Raw genomic sequence first — 25,288 nt, forward strand, 5'->3', positions numbered from 1 at the left:
AGTAGTCTCTGAAATCCCCTGCATCTTGTTTTCCAGGCTGCTGCTCATTTCAATAGAAGCAGTGCAAGAATCACTTTCACCTCTGCCAGTGGCTACTGTTAATCTATTAGTCCTTGTATCCCCCCAACCTAGCAGTTTTCCGACCCACCTAACACTGCCTCGATAGCATCAGCAAATATTCTTGCACCCTTTCTATTTAAGTGTATCCCATCCCTGTTGAAGCAGTCTCTCCTGTTAACAAGTACAGTCCAGGCTGAGAAAAATTCTACCCCTTGAGGTAAATCTTTCCAGAGCCGAGTTGATCGACAAAGCTCTCATCATATACTCTCTCCTATCGTGTCTGGGCAGAATTGCAGACACTTTCAAATTCAACCCTAATTCACGGCTTTTTTTTCAACAGTGACCTGTACAGTACTTGTTAAGTGGCGCCTCCTTAGCCAGGTGGGCAGGAGCAGCAGTGCGCAGCACACGCTTCTTGATTAGACCGGGGTTCGAACCCGTGATCACCAAATACGGAGGATGCGGAAAGGTCATGGAATGGCCTCCGCATATCCCCGGAGCAATATGGCCTTAGTTGCTAATGCTCCTAAAAACCAAACAAACAAACAAACTTGTTAAGTAATTCCGCCGGTCTCCTACTCTTCATATCATTAGTGCCAACGTGTACAACTATATCACCTTTTGTGCCCATAAAAGATGATATTCCCTCTACAAAGTCATCAACCTTTGCCCTTAGCAGACATACTCTGGTCCTGTTCCACCTATCCTTTTTACAAAGCATGTTCCCCGTTTCCCTGACAATAGTCACCAACAACTGCTAGTTCCTGTGGGACCAGCGCATTCTGCCTTGGGGTTTGCCGCTGTGTTGCGTGATGACCAAGTGCAAGCTCTGGCGTTGATGTATGCAGTTGAGAGCTTGATGGGCCCCTCTATTTAGATCCTTCGAGGGCATCCACCCTGTCCTTCAAGCTCTCATATAGGCCTATAACAACGTTGAGTTGTCACCTGATTTCCTTACACTCCTTACATTGCGCACACACAAAGACATCCCCCATGGCAATATCATGTCCCTTACCGGATTGTCCACAAACATCAAGCAAGCAGTGCATTTTAAAAGGATGTGTTTCAGAGGGCAACTGCCACCCCCCCCCACCTCAGTTTTCCCCTGAGCCACAGCACTCCTATTAGCTTGAGCCTTTTGCTTTGCTGCTTTGGTCTGAGTCAGATTTCGATTTAATTTCAATAAAATTTCAATTTCAGTACAAAATTATAACCCTAAACTTGTATCCCAACACAGTTATAACGCTATATATATTTTTCAGTATCGAGTATTATCGACGATTTCCGTTTATATAACTTCCGTATCAAGTTATTTATTAATTAATTATGTTACGTTTTGTTCTAAGTCGTTATATGTATTTAGTTAAAAAGTACAATTTAATTGACAATGAAGTTTAACAAGTTTAACAGATTTTACTGATTGATTGACAATGAAGTTTAACAAGTTTAATAGATTTTACTGATTGATTGACAATGAAGTTTAACAAGTGTAATAGATTTTACTGATTGATTGACAATATTATATTATATACTATACTATACTAAGCTTACACTATCTAGTTCGAGATATAACGTTGTATCGTATAACAATGGCGGCAAGTTACGAATGGTAAATCTACGGACACTTAAGCATTAATTAACTTCCAAATCTCGCTGTCTCAATTCAGAATAAACAAAGCATTATTTTCTATAAGCTACTTATAGAAAATAATTTAATATAACAATTGGTCAATAAAGCGGCTAAATAACTTCTCGTTCAGCGGAGCTGCAACTTGTAACACGTGGATTTGATACCCTTACCGATACTAAGTAATACTTACAAAATCTCTATCTAAGTTAAACTTTAAACTAAGTATCTAACTAGGAATATAAAGCTACTCTAGAAAATAAGTTAATATGCCAATTTAAGCTAATAAAACAGAAAAAACTTCTCTATTCCAGGAGCAGTAAAAACTTCGCTTGCACAAGGCTACTCCCGTTTTCTGCATAAACTCATGCGTTTGCTTTCTTGCATCACATGCCACTATTACTACTACTACTACTATTTATACAGGAACGAAGATAGCTTTTTACCGTGATCAGTTTATGGTAGAGGGAGGGGGAAATACACAAAAGTCATGTTTTTTTTTTTTTTTTTTGTTGAATTAATGCACAGTTTGTTGGGGAAGTTGGGACACAGTTCTCTCCAAGGTTACTAGCACTGGTGCACCTAGCCAGTCAAGTGCAGATTATTTACGTGGCTGCCACTTTATATTGGCGCCTCTCTATATCCTTGCTGCCAGCCACATGGTGACCACTGCGGTCTTGCAAACAAAGGATACAGATGAATAACGTAAATAACCTGCAAAAATCCCAACTAATTTTCAAAAATGTCTTACCAGGGGAGTCCACTGGTTGACATCTTTAAGTGAGAACACTTTTGAAGGCAATAACTAGAATTTAAACACATATTTTTAGCACATTTTTCCGGAGCGTTAAACAGCACGTCTGCACATAACTGCGGCCATATTGGCGATCTCTCATCGATATATGCCGAAGCTATTAAAATTCTGTATACGAATTTTAATAGCTTCAATATATGTATCGGTGGAAATTTAAAATTAAAATAAATTGTGCGCACTGTTTAGTTAGGATATGTCGCAAATGAATTTAGCTTTATTCTTGAAATAATCGTCTTTCTTGCGACTACAGAAAACAAAGCCTCTATTAAAGTTGACTGATGTGAATACGTAATGATTTGGAACGCGCCTAAGTGCACCCACTTGACTCGAAGTTCATAGTCATTCGAAATAAGTCCCTTCACTGGAATGCACAGTATCACCACTTGTAGCTGAACTCTGGAATTTTATGTTCCCTTATTAAGGTCAGTCAATGAATCGTAACTTGACGGAGAACAAACTAAAAGCCAAGTTACAGTAAGATATTCGCGTGCTTAACCGGAGTAGTTGGGGATTTGGGAACGATGCCAGAATGTTTCCCTAATATCAGAAACTAGAAGTTTTACTCCACTCACGCACTCTGATGGAGATTACCGTCAGCTAAGGTCCAAGGTTGCAACGGGTAGTGTCTTTTACATCAAAGCAAAATCGCTGGCGTGTGTCTGTCGTTCTTTTGGCATCTAAAATTACACAAGAACGCGTGAAGTACCTGGAGGTACGGTCGTAAGCATGCATTTCATAGTTGTGATGCATAGAATCTGTCCTTGAATATGTGTGTCAGCCTCAGAAGTGCACCGCAAGTAAAAGTACTTGCGAATGTTAATCTACAAATGTAATCTAAAGCCAGACTGTTATTCAGTTGTTCCTTTGTGATAACAGTGTGGTGAAAGTAGCCTGATAATAAAACTAAATAGTATTTAAATCGGTAGATAGTTGTTTATATACTGTATATTTCATTTATAGCATCGTTGAACTAACTTGTCTTTATAGCGTCTAGGACACTTTTCAGGCGTGTTCGCATATATATAATATAGTATATGCTAAGCGCCTAATGTCTTCACCGTGGCCGTCCGTCCGCACGTAACAGAGGGACTTCCATTGGACGGATTCTCGTGAAATTTTGCATTTCGGCTTGTTAAAAATATTTGTTGAGTCAAACCAAATTTCATTACAATCGGGCAATTATTATTCCTTTTTACATACCTCACTTATATGGAATTTATATAGAAATTTTTATATGTGGCCCACTCCTCGTTGTGTAGACGGGCGCTGACTGTGAATGCTTTCCAGTCGATCGCCTTCTGGTGGCAAAGTGGCCAGAAACAACTACGCAACACAACAACAACAACAACACCACACACTCTGCACAAACATAACATTACATACACATCTGACATTTTGCAGATTTCTGTATTTATTACAGTGTAACAGCGAGGTTGAACTGACTTTCAGGTGCCGCCCTATATAAGCTACTATACATACATACATATGTCTGAATGTGCGGCGCATCGTCATTTGGAATATTGTTCTTGCATTCCCCATATTGTATTGTATTGCGATGTCAGCTGTCGCACGATGATTGCCATTTATCCCGTACAACGTGCTGCACCCTTCGCTCACCACGAACATCCACCTTACGTAATCCTTTACAGTTCTGTCGGCGGGAAGTGGTTTGACCCGTTCAACACCATTATTTGTACACCTTAACCACAGTGGGCCGTGAGCAGTCGACAAGACGTGCCGTTTCCGATATGGAAGCACCCGACACACGAGCTCCCACAATCATGCCCTTTTGAAACTCGAATAACTGCTACTTTATCACTTTGACTTGCTCGAACAGATGTAAATTACTACTGCTCTAACATGCGAAGCTGTTCTGCTTTTTATACTGTGAGCTATGCGCAAAGTCCATTGCAAATGGGGTGCTTACTAATTCATTGATCACTGACTGTAAATATGAATGCATAAAGAACAGTAATCATAAATAAATAATAATTACATTCATGTAAGTTGTCTGAAAATATATGTAAATGATATAATCAGTCTCATCATGTTCATGTACTCGATCTCATCAGAGAATTTAGACTTGCTATAGGAAAATGGGGAACAGATTTGGAATTAGCGTTCAAAGATCTTCCTAGTTCACATATTTTTTTTCCGATGAAAATTACTTGTTGACCTTTGTAATTTATCTAATCCTTCTTTAAATTTATTCAAACCACCAACTTCCACCACATCAGATGGAAGTTTTTCCCAGCATTTATTTCACAGCCATCCCTTTTCAATTTAAATTCATGTTCCCTTATGGGCGTCTTCCATGAAAGAGTAGGGATGCCATCAACATTTAATTTACTCAATTCATTTAAAGCATTAACCACTTCAATCAGATCTCTCTGGGTATAGTTCCTAGCTGCAATTTACACAACTGATTTCTCTATCGGTAAGGGTGCCCTTTTGTGCTCCTGACTAATCTTGTTGATGTTCTATGCGCTCATTCCAACAGATCCACATCCTTTCTAAAATGAGGCTTCCAGATTTATAGTAATGATGAACATTCGGCCTAACCATTGCCTTATACGGCGGGATAATCACCTCCTTGTCTCTGCTGGCAAAGTTCTTATAGAGTTCCTGCTGAGACATCTCATGGACAACTCACGAGGTTCAACCTCTTGAGCTATTCTAATATCCTCTCTACGCTACGCAAAGAACTTCATGTCAGACTGTACAATTATTTCCTAGGTCTTTTTCGTTCCCCACTACCTTTAGTGTGATACCACTCAACTGGTATGTTATTCTGGGGTTACGTGACCGAAATGCAGTACCCTGAATTTACCAATGTTAAACGTTAATTGCCACTTCTCAGCATATCTTCTGAATTTCTGTAGGTCTTGTTGCCATAATGTACCCTGATTCCTGTTATTAACTACCCTACAAACATTTGTGTCAACAGCTAACTTAGATATTGAATAAGTCTTTATCAGTATATGATATATCGGAGTAATATGGCCTCAGTCGCTGATGCTCCTAAAACCCAACAACAGCAACAGATAATATATGTTTAAAACAATAAAGGCCCCAGCACTGAACCCTGAGGGACTCTACTAATAACATTAGTCTAAGAAGAGCAGAGCCACCTTATTACTAACCTATGTCTTCTGTCACTCAACCATTCCTTTATCCGTAGTAATAACTTTACCCCAATTTTTTTTTTTTTTTTTTAATCGTATGATGTGAGCAATACACGAAGGAACCAGTTTTTTCCTGCTTCCTTCGTGTATCGTGGCTGTGAGGTCCACCCGGAGAGTACGGCACCATCGTAATATCCAAGCCCGAGGTGGGATTCGAACCCGCGACCTTTGGGTTAGCAGGCAGGCACTTTACCCATCCGCCTAGCCCGGTCGACAATTTTTCATTTTTTTAGTGCATATGTGACATATTGTGATTGGTTTTCGTTAACAGTTCTCCTTCAACATTCTTATTTCTATCCTTTTTCCATGCGTTAAACATTGAGCTAAATACTCGCTCACTCATTGCATTTGAGTGAGGCAAAGAAAAAAAAAATTACTATATTTTTTTCTGTATTACGTACTTCGTATGCATTTAAAATTTTTATCCAAACAACTGTGGTATTTTTGAGGTCTTTGGTCTCAATATTTTTATGGAATGATTTCAACAGAACATATTCTTCCTACAACAAATCGATATTGATATTGGAAATTTTAAATAAAAAAAAAAAGTTTGTTGCCTGAGCCTTAAAACATTACAATGAAATAAAAAAGAAGTCAAGTAGAATGTAAAAGGCTACAAAGTAAGATAAATATTCTATAACCCTCTTTGTAAATAGGATAGAATGTCGTTTTTTTGAGTGTTTAAGGGTGCATTTCAACAACAACTTAATTCTTTCTTCCTAAATAATCATCTAAACAGGGTGTTTTATGATTTCTGCTTGTTTCAAATACCCCATTTCAAATTTTAAAAAAGGGGTATCTTGGAAATTTATTATAATTCCAAAAAGGAGTATTATACCCCGAAATGGGATACGTCTGGCAACCCTACTGTAACGTTGTATATGTGTCATTCTCTTTGAGGAAAGCTGAAATAAAATGAATTGCCACGGTTCATCCTCTTCTTCAGATTTTGAAGATTTAGAAAATGCATGTGCTTTTCTTATAGCCGAGAAAACAAAAGAGTACGCAATGGATATACGACATCAACTGGAAGAGAACAGAAAAAGGCGAATTACATCATTTACTGCAATTACTTAGAAGAAGATGAAAATCGTTTCAAGATATACTTACGGATGAATAAAGAAGAATTTAATTTCTTATATAATCTAATTAAGGATGACATTCAAGGGCAAAATACGCAATTTCGAAATTCAATCAGCGCTAAGGAAAAATTAGTTGTATGTTTAAGGAAAGTTGAAATACAGCAAATTTAATTTTGAATAAGAATTTATTCTGTCAAAATACCAAACAAAAAATTTTAATGAAATTTAATAACAACAAAAAAACTACTTCTCAACCCTATGAGTTGTGCAAATTGAAATGATCGACTTGTTTGTCCTCTAAATTTGTTAATTGTAATACTGTTGGTCTATTTTTCTCATTTTTGAGCGTCTCTGCGACTGGGCATTTGCGGTGAGTATGCCGAGTAGCTGGTCGAAGTGGAAGGTGTTTCGGAATGGGCACAGGACCAACGTCCTTGATGTTGTTGTTATTTGTTTTCGGATATTCTTACTAGTGCGCTCAATACAGAATATTTATTTGTAATTTAATTTTCTAGTGGCTTTTCCTCTTGTCACGTGGTCACGCCTAACAAAATTTCTGTTCGAACAGAAAAATCTGAGCTCCTGATAACGTGAATCGGCCTTGAAGCCCTACGTGTCTTGTGAATACAGCCAATGACAACAGTGCGTCTCCGAGCAATAAACTTAATGGCAAATATAGCTCCCCCACATTTGACGTTAGACATGTATACAAGTGAAGTCCCGTGAAGTAGTGTGTGTTTCCACCCTTACTTTCAGGATATTGAAGCACCCCAATCGCCATTCTAACGTTGAGAAATCGCCACAGACTGCAGGGTTGAGAGGTTTTCGCACATCTTTTAATTCTTCATACCTATCTTCGTGTTGGACAGACAACTTGCGTAGTTGAGACCTGCTAATATTCGTAAAATCAGACAATCGGATTGTCCGATTTTACGAATATTAGCAGGTCTCAACTACACAAGTTGTCTGTCCAACATGTCTAGTAGTTCAAGACTATAGGATTCCCATAATGATTTTTACACCTATCCTCATATGATTATCTGTTCGCTTAGATAAAAGAGCCACTTCGAGAACACCAATTTTCATCAGTAGACATTATTATTAACACGACAGTGAGAATATCATTACGCCGCCTGAACATGGCCAATTACAATTGCCTTACAATTGATCGAGATAGAACTTCCTTTGGTGTAGGTTAGGAAACAAGATGCACCTTGTTATGACATATTGTTTCTAGACGGCAGAAGTTCTTATATGCTTTCTTTTCATCGTGGTTGAGTTTCGAGCAAGGTTTTCTCGGCCCCCAGCAATGAAATTTCACGAAATGTTTACGTACACCCAAATATTTTGGGTGTACGTAAATATGCGGCGCTAAGAAATTTTATTGTGATGAATTTTGTAGATTAATGCATTCTTTTAATAGTAAAAAATAAGGAAACAAAATTATGAGGGCCGCCGTAGCCTAGTGGTCAGGCGCGCGGGTGCATAAGTACACGTGCCTTGAGTGACCGGGGTTCAAGCCCGTGACTGCTGAATACGGTGCTGTTTCTTATATTCTGTGTATCTTGTAAACTCCTCTGATCGTTTGGTCGTCCCGGAGTATAAACAGAAAATTATTTATTATTAAAATGATATATACGTGCTTTGGTAACCTTGTTTAATTGAGCACACTTCGACACGTTGGAGTGCGCATTGTGCACGACTGAGTCTTATTTTATCGCTACTCCAAAGCTTCCTGCAGTAATGCCACAGTATTATTAGGTGATTCAAATGACCAAAAGTATAAACGCGTATTTTATAACTTTTTTTTGTAGATTAATTAGATTAGTTAATGTAGATTAGTACTTTGTAGTTAATGTAGATTAGTACTTTGTAGTGAATGTAGATTAGTACTTTGTAGTGAATGTAGATTAGTACTTTGTGTTGTTAAGTTTTAGTTATGACCTATTTAGAGATCTTGATATTATTTTAAAATATGTCCGTGAAAAGTTTAGTTATCTGCATTAAAAAGAGTCTATGTGGTAAGTCGTGAGACTATTGGAAAGCGGTATCATTTACTTTCAGGACATTGAAGCACACCCCTATCGTCATCCTAATGGAAATCCTGTTATTCACCACTGAGGAAACCTTAAACTCTGAAACGACTACGTGGGTAGTGCCAAGCATTACAAAGAAATTGCATCATACTTCTCTTTTGTTTTCTTGCAGGTGCTGTTTTTTTTTTTTTTTTTTTTTTCCATGCAAAACCGGGAGAAATATTGGTAGATCATTACTGGAATGAATTGGTCAAAGGTGGGGAGTTTGGTAAATTTCAAAGCGGTATTGGATAGTCACTTTTTTGCCATGAACTCAGATCCGTTATTTTTAATATTATTTCTTTATTTCATTTTATTTTTTGTATTTAGTAAAGTGTTTTTTTTTTATTATTTCACTGTTATAAAAACAATCTAATTTTGAGAACGTGTTTTATGAAAAGTGCGTGGCTACATCAGATGAATGAATATAATGCTCCCCCAACAAATAACAACAAGGCGCGGTAATTCCCCCTCCCCACTGTCAACTACTCAGCTCTTGTTCAATTTAGTGGGTCAGTTCTTTTTAATAACTCCACCACATGCCTTAAAGAAGGACTGAAAGATCATTTACTATCGAATGCAATAATTTGTCATATGTAGCAGTTATGTACGAGAACCCGTCTATAATACAATAAAGCAGCTTTCAACGAAGGTGCAGCTGCCGCACACTGACCCCTATCAAACCCCATTTCCTGTCGTGAACCAGATACTCTATTTTGACATTTTGCTAAATCTCGAAAGGTACCGACGAGGTAATCTATTTAACAAATTCTTAAAGATACTTTAATTATGCTATGATAAGCTTTTTAGAGCATTTTTTAAAAGAAAAGTACTGTATTTGTTGTACCTTAGGCATTTCGGTCTTTTTGGAACTTTTTGAACTGTTTTTAGTTGGTATAATATGGTTTACAAAAGGATATACTTGGCCAAAGCTTCTGTTTGGAATGTTAGAGAGAGAGAGAGAGAGAGAGAGATCTCTTTTAAGTTCAGAGTACATCCTTCGTATTATCGGAAAATAACTCATGTAGGGTACACTTTAAATAAATATTGAAATATCGTCGTATGTTACAGTCATATTGCAGTTATTTATTATTATGTTAGTTAAACATGAATGTGTAGTGTTACTTTTAGCCTGTCAAACTAATCAAGTAGATTTTTATGCCCCTGAAAGTGTTTAAATTGCACTTAGTCGTATAGGTGCTGCTCTTTCACTTCAAAAAAAAAGAAAAAGGGAAAAACAAAAAGAGGCCGCGTAGTGTAAACTCCTGGTTAATTATTTACTGATATTCATAGACAGTACTATTGGTGTGTGTGTGTGTGTGTGTGTGTGTGTGTACGCGTGTGTGTGTGTGTGTGTACGCGTGTGTGTGTGTGTGTGTGTACGCGCGAACGTAAGACAGCATTTGCCAAAAATTACAAACTAATTACGCTTGACTTCTTAACATGCCCAAAGAATAGATAAGAAAAATGAAGGCTTTAAGTTTTACGTTGTCGACTTTCTTAGCGCACTTACTGAAAGTTTTCGTCAGATATTTTGACTTTCTGTGATTTAATATATGCGTGGAATAGCGAACAGCGCTGCTCCGCATACAGATACGTTGATCACACATTCGACGTCGCTATATTCTGCTTTCGTACTCTCTTACAGGTGAGGACTCGAGGCATGCGTTTTACCGTCGTCTTCCCGAAGCCCGGAAACATCAACATGAGACAGATGTTGTGATTGGTTCTTCTGCTGGCTGAAAGTATTTGCTGTTGGGTGTCAACTGGCCAGGCAAGACGACATGACTCGGATGTACACGTAAGCGGGATCGTAAGGAAAAGGAGGAACTTCTTACACAGCTGACGTCGGCATTACACAAGTAAGTGTAGAACTTCTTCATATTTCCTTACTTGTGTACTGCCTTTTATACAGCAACTCGCCGGCCACGAGGTGAATGCATCGCTGCATCTGTGCACTGACCAGCAGCGTACTATGGCTGCTCAGCAGTCCGATGGTGCTCGCCTAAGCTGACACACTGTATCCGGTGTAGGCTCTTTGAGCAAGTGCAGTGCGGTGTAGTGTTGTGTTTGTGTAGTGCACGGCTATTGCAGTATAGCATCATCCCTGGGGATTAGCTTGCTCTTCTGTGTGCCTGGAGTTATCTTCATTATTCCGAGATTGACGCAGCATCAATCTCCAACAGTCCTGGAGTTATTTAAACGTTAATTGATTTATGCAGCTCTTCTGGGAGGTGTGTGTAGTGGGGGGAATAAAAATGTGAAGGAAGCGACGTAGCACATAGTGGTTTAGCTTCAATGTAATATTATGTAAGTACGATGTATATGCTGAAGTGCTAGAAACTCGAAAATGCTACGGTTATTTTTTTTCCTAACTTTTTTAACGCTATGGCGAGTTCTTGTTCGTTACAAAAGTAGTAAACACAGTAGTGATAACTTGTCGAAGCGTAGTGTCGAGCTCTTAATCGTAACAAGGCGAGGCAACGAAACAAGTGAGGATTAAAGAGGTGAAATAGTACGTGCATATTATCTGCACGCGACACATATGGTGCTAAATTACGAATTGTGGCACTACATCTGGAAAGAGGACGGGAGGTTTCTCTTAGTGCCACTGACTGGAATACTGTTTGAAATATGCAAGTGGTTTAAATGTCTATAATAATATTAACGTTGTTAATATCATTATAGACATTTAAATCAGTTGTAAAATACATTGTCATTTTGGCTAAAGCATCTTGTTGAAGAACTTACATTAATTTCGAAAGATTCAATACCACGTGCTGACGGACCTAATTTAAACACAGCACTACTACACCTCTTAAAATTAGAAGGCGTTAAAATTAGAAGAGGTATTTGAAGAAATGTACGCCTAGTAACTATTCCAATTAAGAAATTATATTTATTTATGATTCACTAAAAAAAAAACGATAGTTTTTAATCAAGTTAAAGATGAACTTCGTATACTGGTATTGCATTGTGCTTACGAGAAAAATAGATGAAATATGGACAATTAGGATTGTTTTTAAAATGAAAATGTCGACAACTACTCGCATTTCAGACATTACTGATGAACATCATTTTATTTATATTAGTATCTATCGAACGTGGTATTCTGCGAGGCCTATTATTTTTCTTCAGGATGATCTGTAACCTCATTGAATGCCACACAACGTCCAATTGCGACATTGTGTTACTTCTAGTAAATCGAAGACATGACTTTATGCGAATGCCATATTTTAAATCTTTGTGAGTCTTAGTTCTAAGGAATTCTGCATTGCTACCGCTGTTTTGATTACTGTGTTTTTAATTTAAATTTTTCTAACTAGCTTTACGTCTTAAATGACTCTCATTAAAATCATAGAATTTTAGTTATTTTATGCACAGTATTTAGTTATATGATTTTTTTTTTAAGCTGTAAGCTTAAAAACAGTATTCATCTACCTTGACGGAAACCCAAAATCTCTTCGCTCGAGCTCCTGACTTTTTATTTATTTCAGTATTTCAATTGGGTTTTAGTGGAATTGCAATTCACCATGCAAAGGTGCACCTTAATAGGGGGGGGGGGGTACAGAATATTTTTAGATGATAATCTTTACATTCTTGCTCCAAATATAACTGGAGATGAGTTTTATAAGGTATATGAAGCGCGAGCTGCAGTAAAAGTATAATTTAGGCCTAATTAAAGGCACTTGAAGTATCCCAAAAGATTTAAAATAGTTTGGTTAGAAGTATTTTAATATATATTTTAATCATTAAATTTAAAATATATATCATTAATATATATAACAAAAATGTTCCTTTAGTATCTTACAATAGTAAGATACATAATTTCGAGTTTATCAATAAAACAAATAGTACATTTTCTGTCTATATTCTGCTACTGCTACGCATAGGATCAGAAGATTTCACAAGATGGAAAGTATAGAAGAACATCATATGGTACTACTGCGACTCAACTTATCTATCCTTTGGCCGGTAGTGAGAGCTCTAATGGGTCTCGCTATGTGCATAAATCGGTTATTTGCAATGTGGATGCGATGAGAGTCAGATCTAAAGTGGCACATGTCTCCGTTTTGACTTAATGATTACAACATTTAATCATTTGTGATTACAACATTTAATCATTTGTAACATCAGTTATAAATACGAAATAAATATAAATCAATAATAAACTCAAATAGGTATCTACTTATATTTTCACTGTTATTGTGGCAGTACCGTGACTCAATGCCATTTCATAGCCAACCACTGATATCTTATTATTATTATTATTATTATTATTATTATTATTATTATTGCTCTTATATTATTTCTCCCTGACTGGGGGTTCCACCTCGTGACGGGTATTGCTACCAAGTGCACAGGGTGGTTGTTGTTATCTGTGGTGTTACTGTTGGTCGAGGAACTCTCTGACTATCCTACAGGTGTTCAGGATTGCGACTTTCTGGAGTTCCTTGTAGGTGTTCGCTGGGAGACCTATTGCTGCTAGGCTGTTATGTAGGATCTTTGGCACCATACCAAATTATTATCCCGATCATCGTTGACACGATGATCGGGATAATAATCTGATCTCCTAGGTCTTAGGTTCTGATCTCCTAGGTCTTAAGTTCGTGTACTTCCTGATTTTTTCCCCCATGGGTTTTCTGCAAGTTGCCAGTGTTGGGTACCGCTATGTCAATCAGATAGGTAGCCTTTTCCTTCTTGTCACACAAGGGTTATGTCCAGTCTATTGTGCGGGATTGTCTTATCCGTTATTATGGCGCGGTCCCAGTACAGCTTGTGGGTTGGAGTCTCTAGTACTGTCTGGGGTTCGTACTTTTAGTACGGTACACTTTCTTCGGCCAACTGGTATTTCCTTGCTGGCTTCTAATGTATTATCCTGGCTACCTGGTCGTGTCCATGAGTGTACTCAGTCTGGGTGATCACCTTGCATCCTGATGTGTTGCAATCGGTGGTGTGTTGGATCGTTTCTGAGGCCAGGTGGCATCGTCGACATGTGTCATCGAACACTCCGGGCTTCTCGGCGATGTATTTTCTATAGTTCCTGGTGTTGATCACCTAGTCTTTGATAGCGAGCATGAATCCTTCAGTCTCGGGGGAAGAGCGTCCTGGTCGTGAGCCATGCATTGGAAGCAATTTTATCTATGTGATCTTGATGGAGATCATTGTAGTTTCTGCCATGGAGTGTCTTTTCTGCCCATCTTTCTAGCTTCATCTATCTTTTTTATGGTCTGCTGAAGTGCTGCCGTGAGTTTCTGGAAGTAATCCTTCAGGTTAACTATCGTTGTCTTCTGTTGCTCAATGAGGTATATCAGACCCCTTCCTCCTTCTTTCCGGCAATTGTCAGTCTCTCCAAGGCAGATTTCGGGTAGTGTTGGCGGCTCTTGGTCATCATTGTCCTTGTCTTTCTCATGATATCCTCCAGCTCGATGTTAGTCCAAGGTATGACCCCGAAGGAGTATGTTAGCACTGGGACTGCATAGGTGCAGTCCCAGTGCTAACAATAATAATAATAATAATTGTTATTATTATTATTATTATTATTAGCCATATGGTTCAAGGAAGCCTGAGGCTTAAGCTGCACCAGCCGAAAAAAAAATTTGAGAGAGAGAGAGAGAGAGTAAAAGGGAATCACCAAAAAAGAGAAGAATGATGATATCCAGCTCAGGACCCTGGGTGTGCCAAGCCCATACTCACCAGATATCGAGGGTAGCCAATTTTACTGGTCTTCTGTGCCTTATGCGAATATTATCATGATTGGGGAGCCTCAAAATATTCACTTTTTTTTTTTTAATTCAGGTATTATTATGCACATTTTATATACTTTACTATTTTCACAGCGCTTTTTTTTGTTATATTTTACCTTACAAAAATATCTTCGTAAAACTTATGCTGATGGTAATATATCCATGCTCGATGATTACTGATGGTAGAAGTCTTCTGAGTTTCCATATAGATTTTAAGTTGTTAGAAATACAATGCGATTTTACTAATTTTATTATTGAGTATAGGAAACTCATGACATTATGTCATGCTTAAAACTGAAATAATTCGCACGCGAATCTTTCTGAATTCGAGGATATCTTCCTTTGAGATTTTGGTATTTTGCTTGATAACTCAGTCGTAGATTGTGATTTACATATGTGTTAAACTTTGTTTTTTTTTTTCTGAAATTTTGTTCCGTTTCCACAAAATGAGTAGTTATGTCAGTAACCAGGGGATTTACAAATCTGACAACCTTTGCTGATGATGTCAACCATGAATGGGTTTAAGTTTTATAGGTAAAAATTGAATTGAAAATCATCCAGCAAAGCTTACAGTATATCTTTATATTCTTCAGCATCGTGATATTTAGCTTAATTTACATAAAATCTGTATATGATCAACGATGAAATCTATTTATGATCACAGGGGGTTTACAACATATAAGACTAAAGGAATATTGCTGTATATTCTGGTATTGCGTGGATTCGAGCACGTGATTTACGTAATTCTCTATTGGCAGCTGACCACTGGGCTACGGTGCTGCCTTAGGAGTGGAATTCATTCCATCTCTGAGATGGGGGAAATTATGAAGTCTGCATTATGGCTCGTAAAAGCCTTAACCTGTTGTAGAAACTAAAAAATAATGAAAATTTTTAAATTTCGGTTCGGAAAAGCACTGATGGATTTCGGCAGGTCTACAGATATGTTTAAATCAGTAATTGATTGCCATTTTACAGTAAATATAAAGAAATATTTATTCTCAGGATCCAAGTCTTCAAGGGACATTTTGAACTTTATTGGTTTGTGTTTGTTTGCATGCTTTGGAGAATTTTTTTTTGCACGTTGAATACTTTGATCATATTGGACAACATAAAAGAGCACTTGACCCTGCTTAAATGCTGAATCCATTAATTATAAAAAGACTAAACATCAGATATTTTAACGATGCTCCTTCTCCGTTATTTTTAGTGATTGCTTAGTACCTTCACAAACATCAACGAGACGATTGTCTTTTTGTAAAATTAGGATGCGGGACAATTTGAAAGGAAAAATTGGTGTCTGAAAGTATTCTGAGATCATGTTGAACAATGTGCGCTCCACATAGCGCCAACGCGCATTATAGCCTTAGTAGCTAACGCGCGAATAAAATCAAAACCAAACCAAACCAAACCATAGCGCCAAGAAAAAGTTTTCTGAAGAAGTACCCTCACGTTATGATAGACGACTGTCTAGTGTCGTATGCAAAAAATTTATGGGGAGCCCTGGTTTTGATGCCATTGAATTCTATCAAACCGCGGCTCCTCTGTACGTAAAGTGCAACTCTAACGTTTTGTAAACTGTAGGGATTCTTAAAGACTCTTTAATCGGGGCTGCAGTCGCCTGAACTTAACAGTTAAGCGGTAGAGTTTTATTATCCTGCCCTCTCAAGAGAATACATGTTGAATCCATCTTCCAAGGAATTGGTGGCACACACAATTCCTTCCATCTCTCCAGAAAAATGTGAAGCGGGATTCTTCAGACCACAGTACTCTGTGTTCGTCATCGATGATATGTGCGCCTTCCGTCGTCTCTTTATGTCTGTGAGATAAACAGACAAGAGAAAAACAATACGTGAATGTTGATAACAGGTTGAAGTTAGGACACCAACTACGAAATTGCAGTTTCTTTCCTTCCTTCATAATTCTGGGTAATACTCCTACTTGGTTGAAAGTGATAACTGCTTTTAGCACTATGGAATGTCTATTGTAACGTACAGTGTTTGTAAACAGTGGTATTTCTTGAGAAGTCTCTGCTCTACCCCTTTTGAAGGTGATTTAGTCATAGATGTACAGGGTACTTATACCTTTTAAAGGCGAGGAGAAGGGATTTGGTTACATTTTCTTTCTGTCTATCGTAAATCTTATGCACTTGTTCATGGATCTCCTGCCAGACAGTGTCTGAAGTAAACATGATTGGGCTACATCATCCATAGTCCCCTCCCCCGTTTTGCATAAGATGACTCACTTCACGGTATGAGACGCCTATAATGTTTTGGCTAGTATTTCTAGTAAGAGATGCTGTTAATTCGTTAATTCTTATTTCTGTAGACGCATTAGTATTAGAATGGGTGAATGATGGAAGGAAGCGGACTTTTTTTACATCTGTCCAAAAAAAAGCAAGTAAAAAGGGAAGAAAGAAAAATAGTTCCTCAATCACTCATTCTTTCCCCGTCTAAAAAGTGACTATCCATTTCTACTCTGAACTTTTCCAAACTTTCTGCCTTTACCACTATGGCAGGTAATTTATTCCAGTGATCTACTCAGTGCCGCAATTGACATGTAGACATGTCAGTTGCGGCACTGAGTATCTTATGTAGGACGGCATCTGAACGAAAGTTCAACTCCACCTTTGTACACTGTTATGATTACAAAGCACTGTAAAAGGCTAGAATTGTGTATAATACTGTATTATATTTGTGCAGTGTGTGTATTGTTTAGTTGTTTCTGGCCGTTTTGTTACCAAGCAGGCGATCACCTCGAAAGTCTGCCCAGTGTCCGTCTACACCACGGGGAGGTAGGCCACAACTACGCATGTACCATGGCCAACCTCAACAGTCACTCACTGAATGTCCAAAGCGAGTTTGGAGCGATTCAAAAAAACCCCATGCCAGCAAGCCGGCAACAGCGCGCGCGCGCACACACACACACACACTAGACAGGACAGCAGAAGACTAAGAAATAAAGAAGAAAATAACATAAAATAAAAAAAATAAAATAAAAAAAGTCTTTATTCGTGTCTTTGCCCATGTCTTTATCCAGTGCTGCCCAAAGTAGTCCACAAAGAGAATAGGTGTACAGTCAAACAGAAGTAGTAATGTCATCCAAAAACAAGATCAGAAAGGCAGGAACAAGTTCTAGATATAATTCTGTTTATCTGGAATGGTATCAGAAGTGACTGGTTGATGACGGTATCACTGAGCAGAGGAAGGATTTAGTTCTGGAGAGTCTTGATAAAGGATGAACCAGAAAAATGCAGCACGTGTTAAAACCTTTGCGTGTTCTTGAAAACCAGCAAAATGTTGTACATGATGTCATCAGGACGACAAACGACGCAACAGGTTGTATGTATTTTCATTTATGAAGTGTTCAATTTGATTGCTTGCATTAACATTGAGGTCGCGCAGGATCTATTCTCCAGGAGGAAAATGTTAATTGCAATCTCAGCAATCAACACAGAGGCTGACAGGAAACTCTACCAGATGAAACAGAAAATCGAAATTCGCGGGACACTAGACTTGACCGAGTGGAACGCTGACTATTGGAAGAGACGTTAGAACAGGGATTACCCCATGAGTGACATTGAAAACAGAGAAGAGACTAAGCAGTACGCTGATCACTGGAGGAGACATCAGGACGGGGATTTCCCCATGAGTGACACCGAAAACTGAGAATAGACTAAAAGCAGCATAACTGCCAACAGACTGACGGTGACCTGAAGAGGTCTCAGGTAGTAGATGACTTTCATCAACCGGTGAAATACCACCACTTTGCTTATTGGAGGTTTGAAGTGGTGAAACCCATGTTTAGTCTCTAGAGCAAAGTTTCCAGTATCCCCCTCTCCCCCATACTTTTCCTTCAACCCATGCACGGTACCAAGTACTATAGGTCTTGATACCTTTCGTGTTTGGGATTTTCATAAAAAAAATACTAGCCCCCTTCACCTTTTATTCCCACATCCTTGGGGGAGGGGACGACCTTCGTTCCCTCCCCTTCTCGCCACCTCACATCTACTCTGGTGGGGCATGCCTCATTGAAACTGGGGCTACCTACCCTATTGGCCCCATATTTCTGTCTCCCCCACTTTAGGCCGCCGTAGCCTAGTGGTCAGGCGCGCGGGTGCATAAGTACACGTGCCTTGAGTGACCGGGGTTCAAGCCTGTGACTACTGAATACGGTGCTGTTTCTTGTATTCTGTCTATTTTGTGAACTCCTCTGACCATTTGGTCGTCCCGGAGTATAAACAGAAATTTATTCTCCCCCACCTCTATCTTTACGCTAGCGAAAGCCCCACACAACAAAAACTTAATGTGCCAAAAATCCTTTTCGCCCATAATTCGGCATAACAACCTTAGCGATCATACCACCACCCCAACGCATATGTGTATGTATATACGTGTATATAATTGTACATATGTATATATGTGTGTGTGCATCGTCACTAACCTAACGTGTTTTTTTTTTTTTTTTTATATGTCCTAGCCGCCGAAATCTCAGGAAAGTAAGCGGCAGGACCTGCCAGAGTAAAACTGAGTTTACTGGGTTCCTGATCTGCCTCCACGGAGCATAAGTGGGGTAACGTGGGCATCAGCATGGGTCTAGCGGCTAAACGACCAGATGAACACCGGTACACGACACTATACATGAAAAACTCCCGCACACTTTTAAATCTCTGACATTTTCCAGTGAACTGGTACACCTACAATGAAAGCAACGCGGAGATGGGGAAAACTCCTGGTGCCGTATGACAATAACACACTTTACATTTTACTGTTCGGCAAACGTCACACCGGGTGAAAAAGGCCCGGGTTCTAATCCCATCGATGACTCGAGGAACTTTAATGGGCTTTTTTCTCCTAAAAATAATAGTTTTGTTCAGCAAACGTGAAGTAGGCCAAGGAGAAAAAGATGTTGAATAGTGGATGATAACTTAGTTTGTACAGTTTTAAGTGCTGTACGTCTAAACCGAAAGACTGGCAGCATAGGTTGTAATTGGGATTATGGGAGCATTATAAAATAGATGTAGGATTTTGGTGCATAATAATAATAATAATCCTCAGTCTTGTCTGGTAATTCGGAGCAGCATTGCGGTAAAACTCTTAACTTTGACGGACAGGTGTTGAATATGCAGTAAAGGAAAAGCGGTCGTCGATGATGACTCCTAAAAATTTGTTGCTTCGAACAAGTGGAAGTGATTTCTTGTCAAGTTTTACAACTGGTGGTCTGCCATAGTCTAATTTGTGTTTAAAAATCATAATCTTCGATTTCGTTGGGGATAATTTCAATTTATTCTTAAGAATTTATCCTTAGAAGTTCAAGGAGTACGTTATTGGCATAGATTTCTAAATCAGATCTTGAGTTTCAATTCACAAAAATGACAAGGTCATCTGCATATGCAAGTTGTTGCACATTTTGAAATTCAGTCGTCCTAAGCAGCCAGTCATCAAGAACTGGGTTCCAAATCAAGGAACCCAAAATTAATCCTTGGGGGTAACCATAAGAGGGCAACGACAGGAAACAGATCTGTGAATCTTTGTGCATTTAGTGATGACAGTGACAGTGCGATCAGCAAAGTAATTTCTAACAAGTTGGAAAATGAGAATTAATATAATAGTATTAATAATCCCATGTGTACAAACGCTTCGAAGATAACCTTTATGAAATCCAGCCTCTGTTCCCTAGTTTTTTTTTTTTTTTTTTAATTTATTATTATTTTTCTTTTTTCATCCATTAAATAAAAATCCAATCACTCATACTTTCCCCTATCGCCATTTTTGGCGAATTACTGTTTTTTGTAAAATAAAAATATGTATAGCGTAACAATCGAATACAGTGTTTCGAACAAGAAACTTCAAGAAAATAGCGAAAAACTAGTATGGAGTAATATAAACACCGACTTTTTTACAGTCATCTCTGATCATTAGTGTTTTTCAAAATATGAACGTGCTGCAAAGAATTTTAAAATAAAAGAAAGGAAATGGGATAGTACACAAAATAGTATTCTTTCTGAAGAAATAAATATTTTCAATAATAGTAAATATTTGACGTACAGAAAACTATGCAGACATGAACTGGGTCTGGATCGAAGGACCAACAACGCTGATGGAATGAAATTTGCATTGAGGGTTTTATTAAGAGGGATATATATATATATATATATATATATTGTGTTCTCATTGAAATTATGTTAATGATATCTACATCTAGGTTACTTCTATGTTAATGATAGCTACTTCATCGGGGCCTAAAGCCCCCGATGAAGTAGCAGATTGATGGCCAAGTGAGGGAATGTTATTGCATTTTACTTTGTTTTAGCATTTTATGGCTTATTAGCATTTTTATTGTTATTTCATTATTTAACATCATATTATTTTTAATACTATTTCATTTATATAACGTTTATAGGCCTCCAGGCTAAAGCTAGTCTACATTTGCTAACTTGGTAGCCTGATCCATATACACCTAATTGCCTACAGATTAATAACATCTAATAAATAAAATCGATCAATATATATATATATATATATTTAACTTATTTATACATTTTTGTTTTTAAATTGTGGTACTACTTGGGCGCATCAGGGTCACTACAAACCTGATGCTCCCAAGTAGTACCACAATTTAAAAACAAAAATGTATAAATAAGTTAAGTACATATACAGCCTTTGCACGTGTAATGTCTAATTGTCCACAGACAATAGCATTAACACTGGAGCCAATATCTACAATAATTGCGCCATTTAATATTTAAACCTAAATGTCTTTTGACACAATTCCAATATATATATATATATATATATTTGGTTTCTATTTTTGGGTACATCTATTTGCCTATCTTGCGACTTTCTGCAAAGACAGCTTGGTAGTATTACTTGTATATTTTGCGTACACGTTGTGTATTGTGGTCACAGGAAATGTTATGGCAGTTTAGCTAACAGGAGACGAAATTAGGTAAGGAATGGAATTAGGATAGAAATAGACACTCCTGTCCTGAGCTATAAACTAATAGTTCAGAGTGTGCAAAAAAAAAAAAAATTAGTTAAGAGTATATGAACTCTAATTCATGTACTGTTGTAATGCCTTTCTTGTGAATGAAGTAATGCCTTTCTTGTGAATGAACCTTGCCTTTCTTATGAATGAAGAATATAAAGTTAGTGCTCGGGTTATCCGAGAGCGCAATTTCCCGTCTGTGCTAGTAACGGCCCTGGACATATATATGCTTATTTATTTATTTAATATATACAGTATATGTAAATTTCATAATCTGGTACGATACATGATATGCGCTACGGTTATTGTACCTCGATTTTTTGACGAAAAATGAATCGAAGACGGCCCAAGTCTCGGTACCTAGAATACAAGTCTACGCAGAAAGACTGTTAGAAATATAAAAAAAAGTAGGTATTTAGTTAAATAACAAATTTACTACATTCTCTTCGGCATGTTTCGACATTTAGAAAGTCCGGCGTCACGTCTGTTTCTGTCTTCTTTTTTTTTTTTTTTTTTGTTAAGGTGGGGGGGCCTAACCGACTAACGTTAGAATTAAGTTGTGGAACAGCTTGAAAACTGAAATTTATGCGGGTACTAACTGTGTACTTTCGTGCAAATATTTATCAGAGGACTCCACCTAGAAGCTGGGTGGACAACTTTGGCAGACGTTGACATGTCTCGGTTTGATAGTGGAGGAGATTGATTAGCTTGACGTATCTAAGCCGTTTGCTGAACATTGCCGTTCTGAACAAGAACAAAACTGTTACATCAGATTTGGAAGCATGAAGTTCTTTTACAACATTGTTTGACAAGTTAGTTTCTCTGGGGATCACAAAAGGTGGCTGAGTAGAAGAAATGGCAATAAAAGAGCTATTAATGACTGGAAAACTTTTCTTAGTTGAGGAGCAACACTGGAATGTTGTAAGATGATGGAAATTCTAAAATAGATTTCAAATCCTGAAATATATTCTTGTACTTAATAGTAAAGTTAGTCAGTTTAGTTCTGGACGTTGGTGGTGCACTGATAACAGTGTGAGATTTCATAATGTCGCTATAAACAATGGCCTGATTTCGTTGCGGATCAACAGAAAATCTTTACAAAGTAATCCTGATTTATTAATTGGAATTTATTTAGTTTAAAAACATAATATGCATGCATACTACAGAATAGCAACATACTAGAAGAACAAATCAGTGTTGCAACCATTTCATGTTAATAAAAGTTTCTTAACATTAATTTGAATTACATTTGGGCAAAACAGAATGTTATTATTTTTTAGATATTTTTGTCTGCATAAGAATACTCGCACCAACAGTGAAAGTAGTTTTTGTTCGTTGAAACGAATCAAAATATATCTTTGATGTACTTTACTCAAGAACATTTCAGTGGCACTTCACTGTTTGCTAATTCTTTGGATATGAAAAAAAGTTTTGCGAAAGTAAAGATCAGAAACTAAATATTTAACGTGAGGTGGGAACATAATAGCGGTGAAACTGTCGTACCATCACATCACACCTATGGAAAAAGAGTTAAGAGTTAATAAAGAGCAGGTGAATACATTCTAAATTCCTGCAGAAGGACCCCAGGTTTTCGTGTGTGTGTGTGTGAGAGAGATAAATGATCTGTGTCTATTAAATTATTCATTTGCGAAGATTTTGTTTTCCTTAGTATTGTTTACGTTTAAACTTAAAATAACGAAAATTTTCACAACGGAGAGAAAAGCGATAATGCCACCTTGAATATTTCAGCTGCACTCATTTTTTTTCTTACTGGTCCTAAAAAGAAAGCTCCTTATGAAACATTATTTGAGTGAATTATTTAAAAACTGTTCTTCTTGCATGCGATATGTAAGTTGCAAAACGTTATCAAAATCATATTAAAATGTAGTGTTATAAAATTCAAGTGTTGAGAAGCGGACCCCAGGGTTTCGCATTAGCCCATTAGCCAGTGTTTTAAAATATTTGATTTTTAAGTAATGGTCCGCAGATTGATGAAAATTAAATTCCATGTTTTTGGTTTCTCTATATGCGGTGCGCTGTCTACCGCTGCTATTAAATAGAAATAAAATTTTAAAAAAAATTTACATTAATATATCTTGCATCATTCTTAATCACGTGACAATAGGAAATACGGTACTGAATATGCTGTAATATTACTATCAATGAACTGCCTCTCTTATAAGCGGTGGAGCAGACTCAATAAGATAGCTTTGTTTTCCAGAGGTTGGAGTTTCACAAGCACAGGAAGTGACAGCTGAAATTTCGTGTAGCTGTAGGCGTCAATAGTTGATTGAAGTTGGTCACGAAGGCTATTTCCCTTAACGCAATATCCACAGATCCCCTGTCTGGAGCACTAGTGAAATTGCGAGCAAACGAATACCTCACTTCATTTTAACGTCATCTCGCCAATTGCCATTCGCATTAGTTCCTCATGAATCAAGAATTATGAATTTTTCTCACAACAGTGTTTTGAAAAAGGAGAAAACTGTCTACAAATATTTATACACGATCTTCCTGAGAAGTTATAGTTAATTCCAAATGTCATATGGAAAGTAGGTTACAGTACCAGTGCCACCTTCCTGCCATATGATCTCTGACAGTTTCAGCATATAAAAGCCATCCACGCTCAGTTACCGGTAGATAACAGAATCGGATGAAATGTCCATAGCCAAGTGGTCATATGCGAGGATGCATAAGCACACGTGCTTTGAATGACAGGGATTCAAGCCCGCGTGGCTGCTGAATGCGGTGCTGGTTTTTGTATTCTCTTTCTGTCTTGCGAACTACTCTGACCGTGTGGTCGTGCCGGAATGTAAAGTGTATTCGTGGCTGACGGCACCAGGGGTTTCCCCCATCTCCGCGTTGCTTTTAATGTGGGTGTAAGAGTTCATTGCAAAGGCCAAGATTTAAAAGTGTATGGATTTTGTAAGTGTGGTGTTATGTATCGTTGTTCATATGGTCATTTAGTCGATAGATCCCTGCTGGGGCCCAACGTTGCTCACACTTGGCCTCGTGGAGGCAGACCAGGTACACAGTAGTTTGAAATTTTACTCTGGCAGGCCCTGCCACATAGTTGCCTGGGGTTTCAGTATTTAGGGCCTTAATTAAATAATTTAGGGCCTAAATAAAAAAAAAACATCGTAGGGGTAAACACTAGGTTCTGTAAAGCCTAAAAGTTTGCGTAGTAGGTTTAATTTAGACATTGTTAGAGTTTTACAGTGTGGAACATGTGCTGGCGTATAGATAGAGTGGGGGGAACTGAAGGCTGGGGGTGAAAGGCAGAAGTATCGGGACGATAGAGAAGCAGTCCCCAGATTGTTAGTGAGGCAGACCCATGCCTCACCAGGCGAAGAACGGGGAGGCGGCGGGGAGGGAAGAGACTGCAGAAACTGTCTCCTCCTCCCCCCGCCAGGGGGGAAAGATAGGACCACACAAGAGAATGCGGTCAGGAAAGCCAATTTGGTCATACAGCCACGCTGCTTCTCTCTTTTGCCGTTATGTTATTCCTCTCCATGTCACCAGAATTTGGGAGTCACTCATGGGACCAGATTCCTGTCCGGTGTGGTCCTATAGGCTTTGGTTGCACTTGAGGTGCGGTCTCATCCATTTGTAGGTGGAGTCATCTTCATCTGTGTGGACTTATTGTGTTAGGTGAGGCCTGGGAGGTTCTTTGTCCTCATGCTGGTGCCCTCCCCCCCCCATCCGGTTGCCACT

The 25,288-nt window shown here is 38.2% G+C and overlaps 1 protein-coding gene across 5 annotated transcripts in view; it reads left to right on the forward strand.

The window, feature by feature from the left end:
• Positions 1 to 25,288, forward strand: part of LOC150084644 (uncharacterized) — a 387,737-nt gene that overhangs the window by 172,264 nt on the left and 190,185 nt on the right. For 3 of the 5 annotated variants that reach the window (XM_090376523.1, XM_090376524.1, XM_090376525.1), the window contains exon 3: positions 10,492 to 10,705. The exons of the other annotated variants lie outside the window; for them this stretch is intronic. The gene's annotated coding sequence lies outside the window, so the exon portion shown is untranslated. The remainder of the gene's footprint in view (positions 1 to 10,491; positions 10,706 to 25,288) is intronic. 5 annotated transcript variants of the gene reach the window in all.

The sequence above is a fragment of the Mastigoproctus giganteus genome, chromosome 6, assembly GCF_048544385.1.
Source record: "Mastigoproctus giganteus isolate SK-2022 chromosome 6, ASM4854438v1, whole genome shotgun sequence".
Taxonomy (NCBI): Eukaryota; Metazoa; Arthropoda; class Arachnida; order Uropygi; family Thelyphonidae; genus Mastigoproctus; species Mastigoproctus giganteus.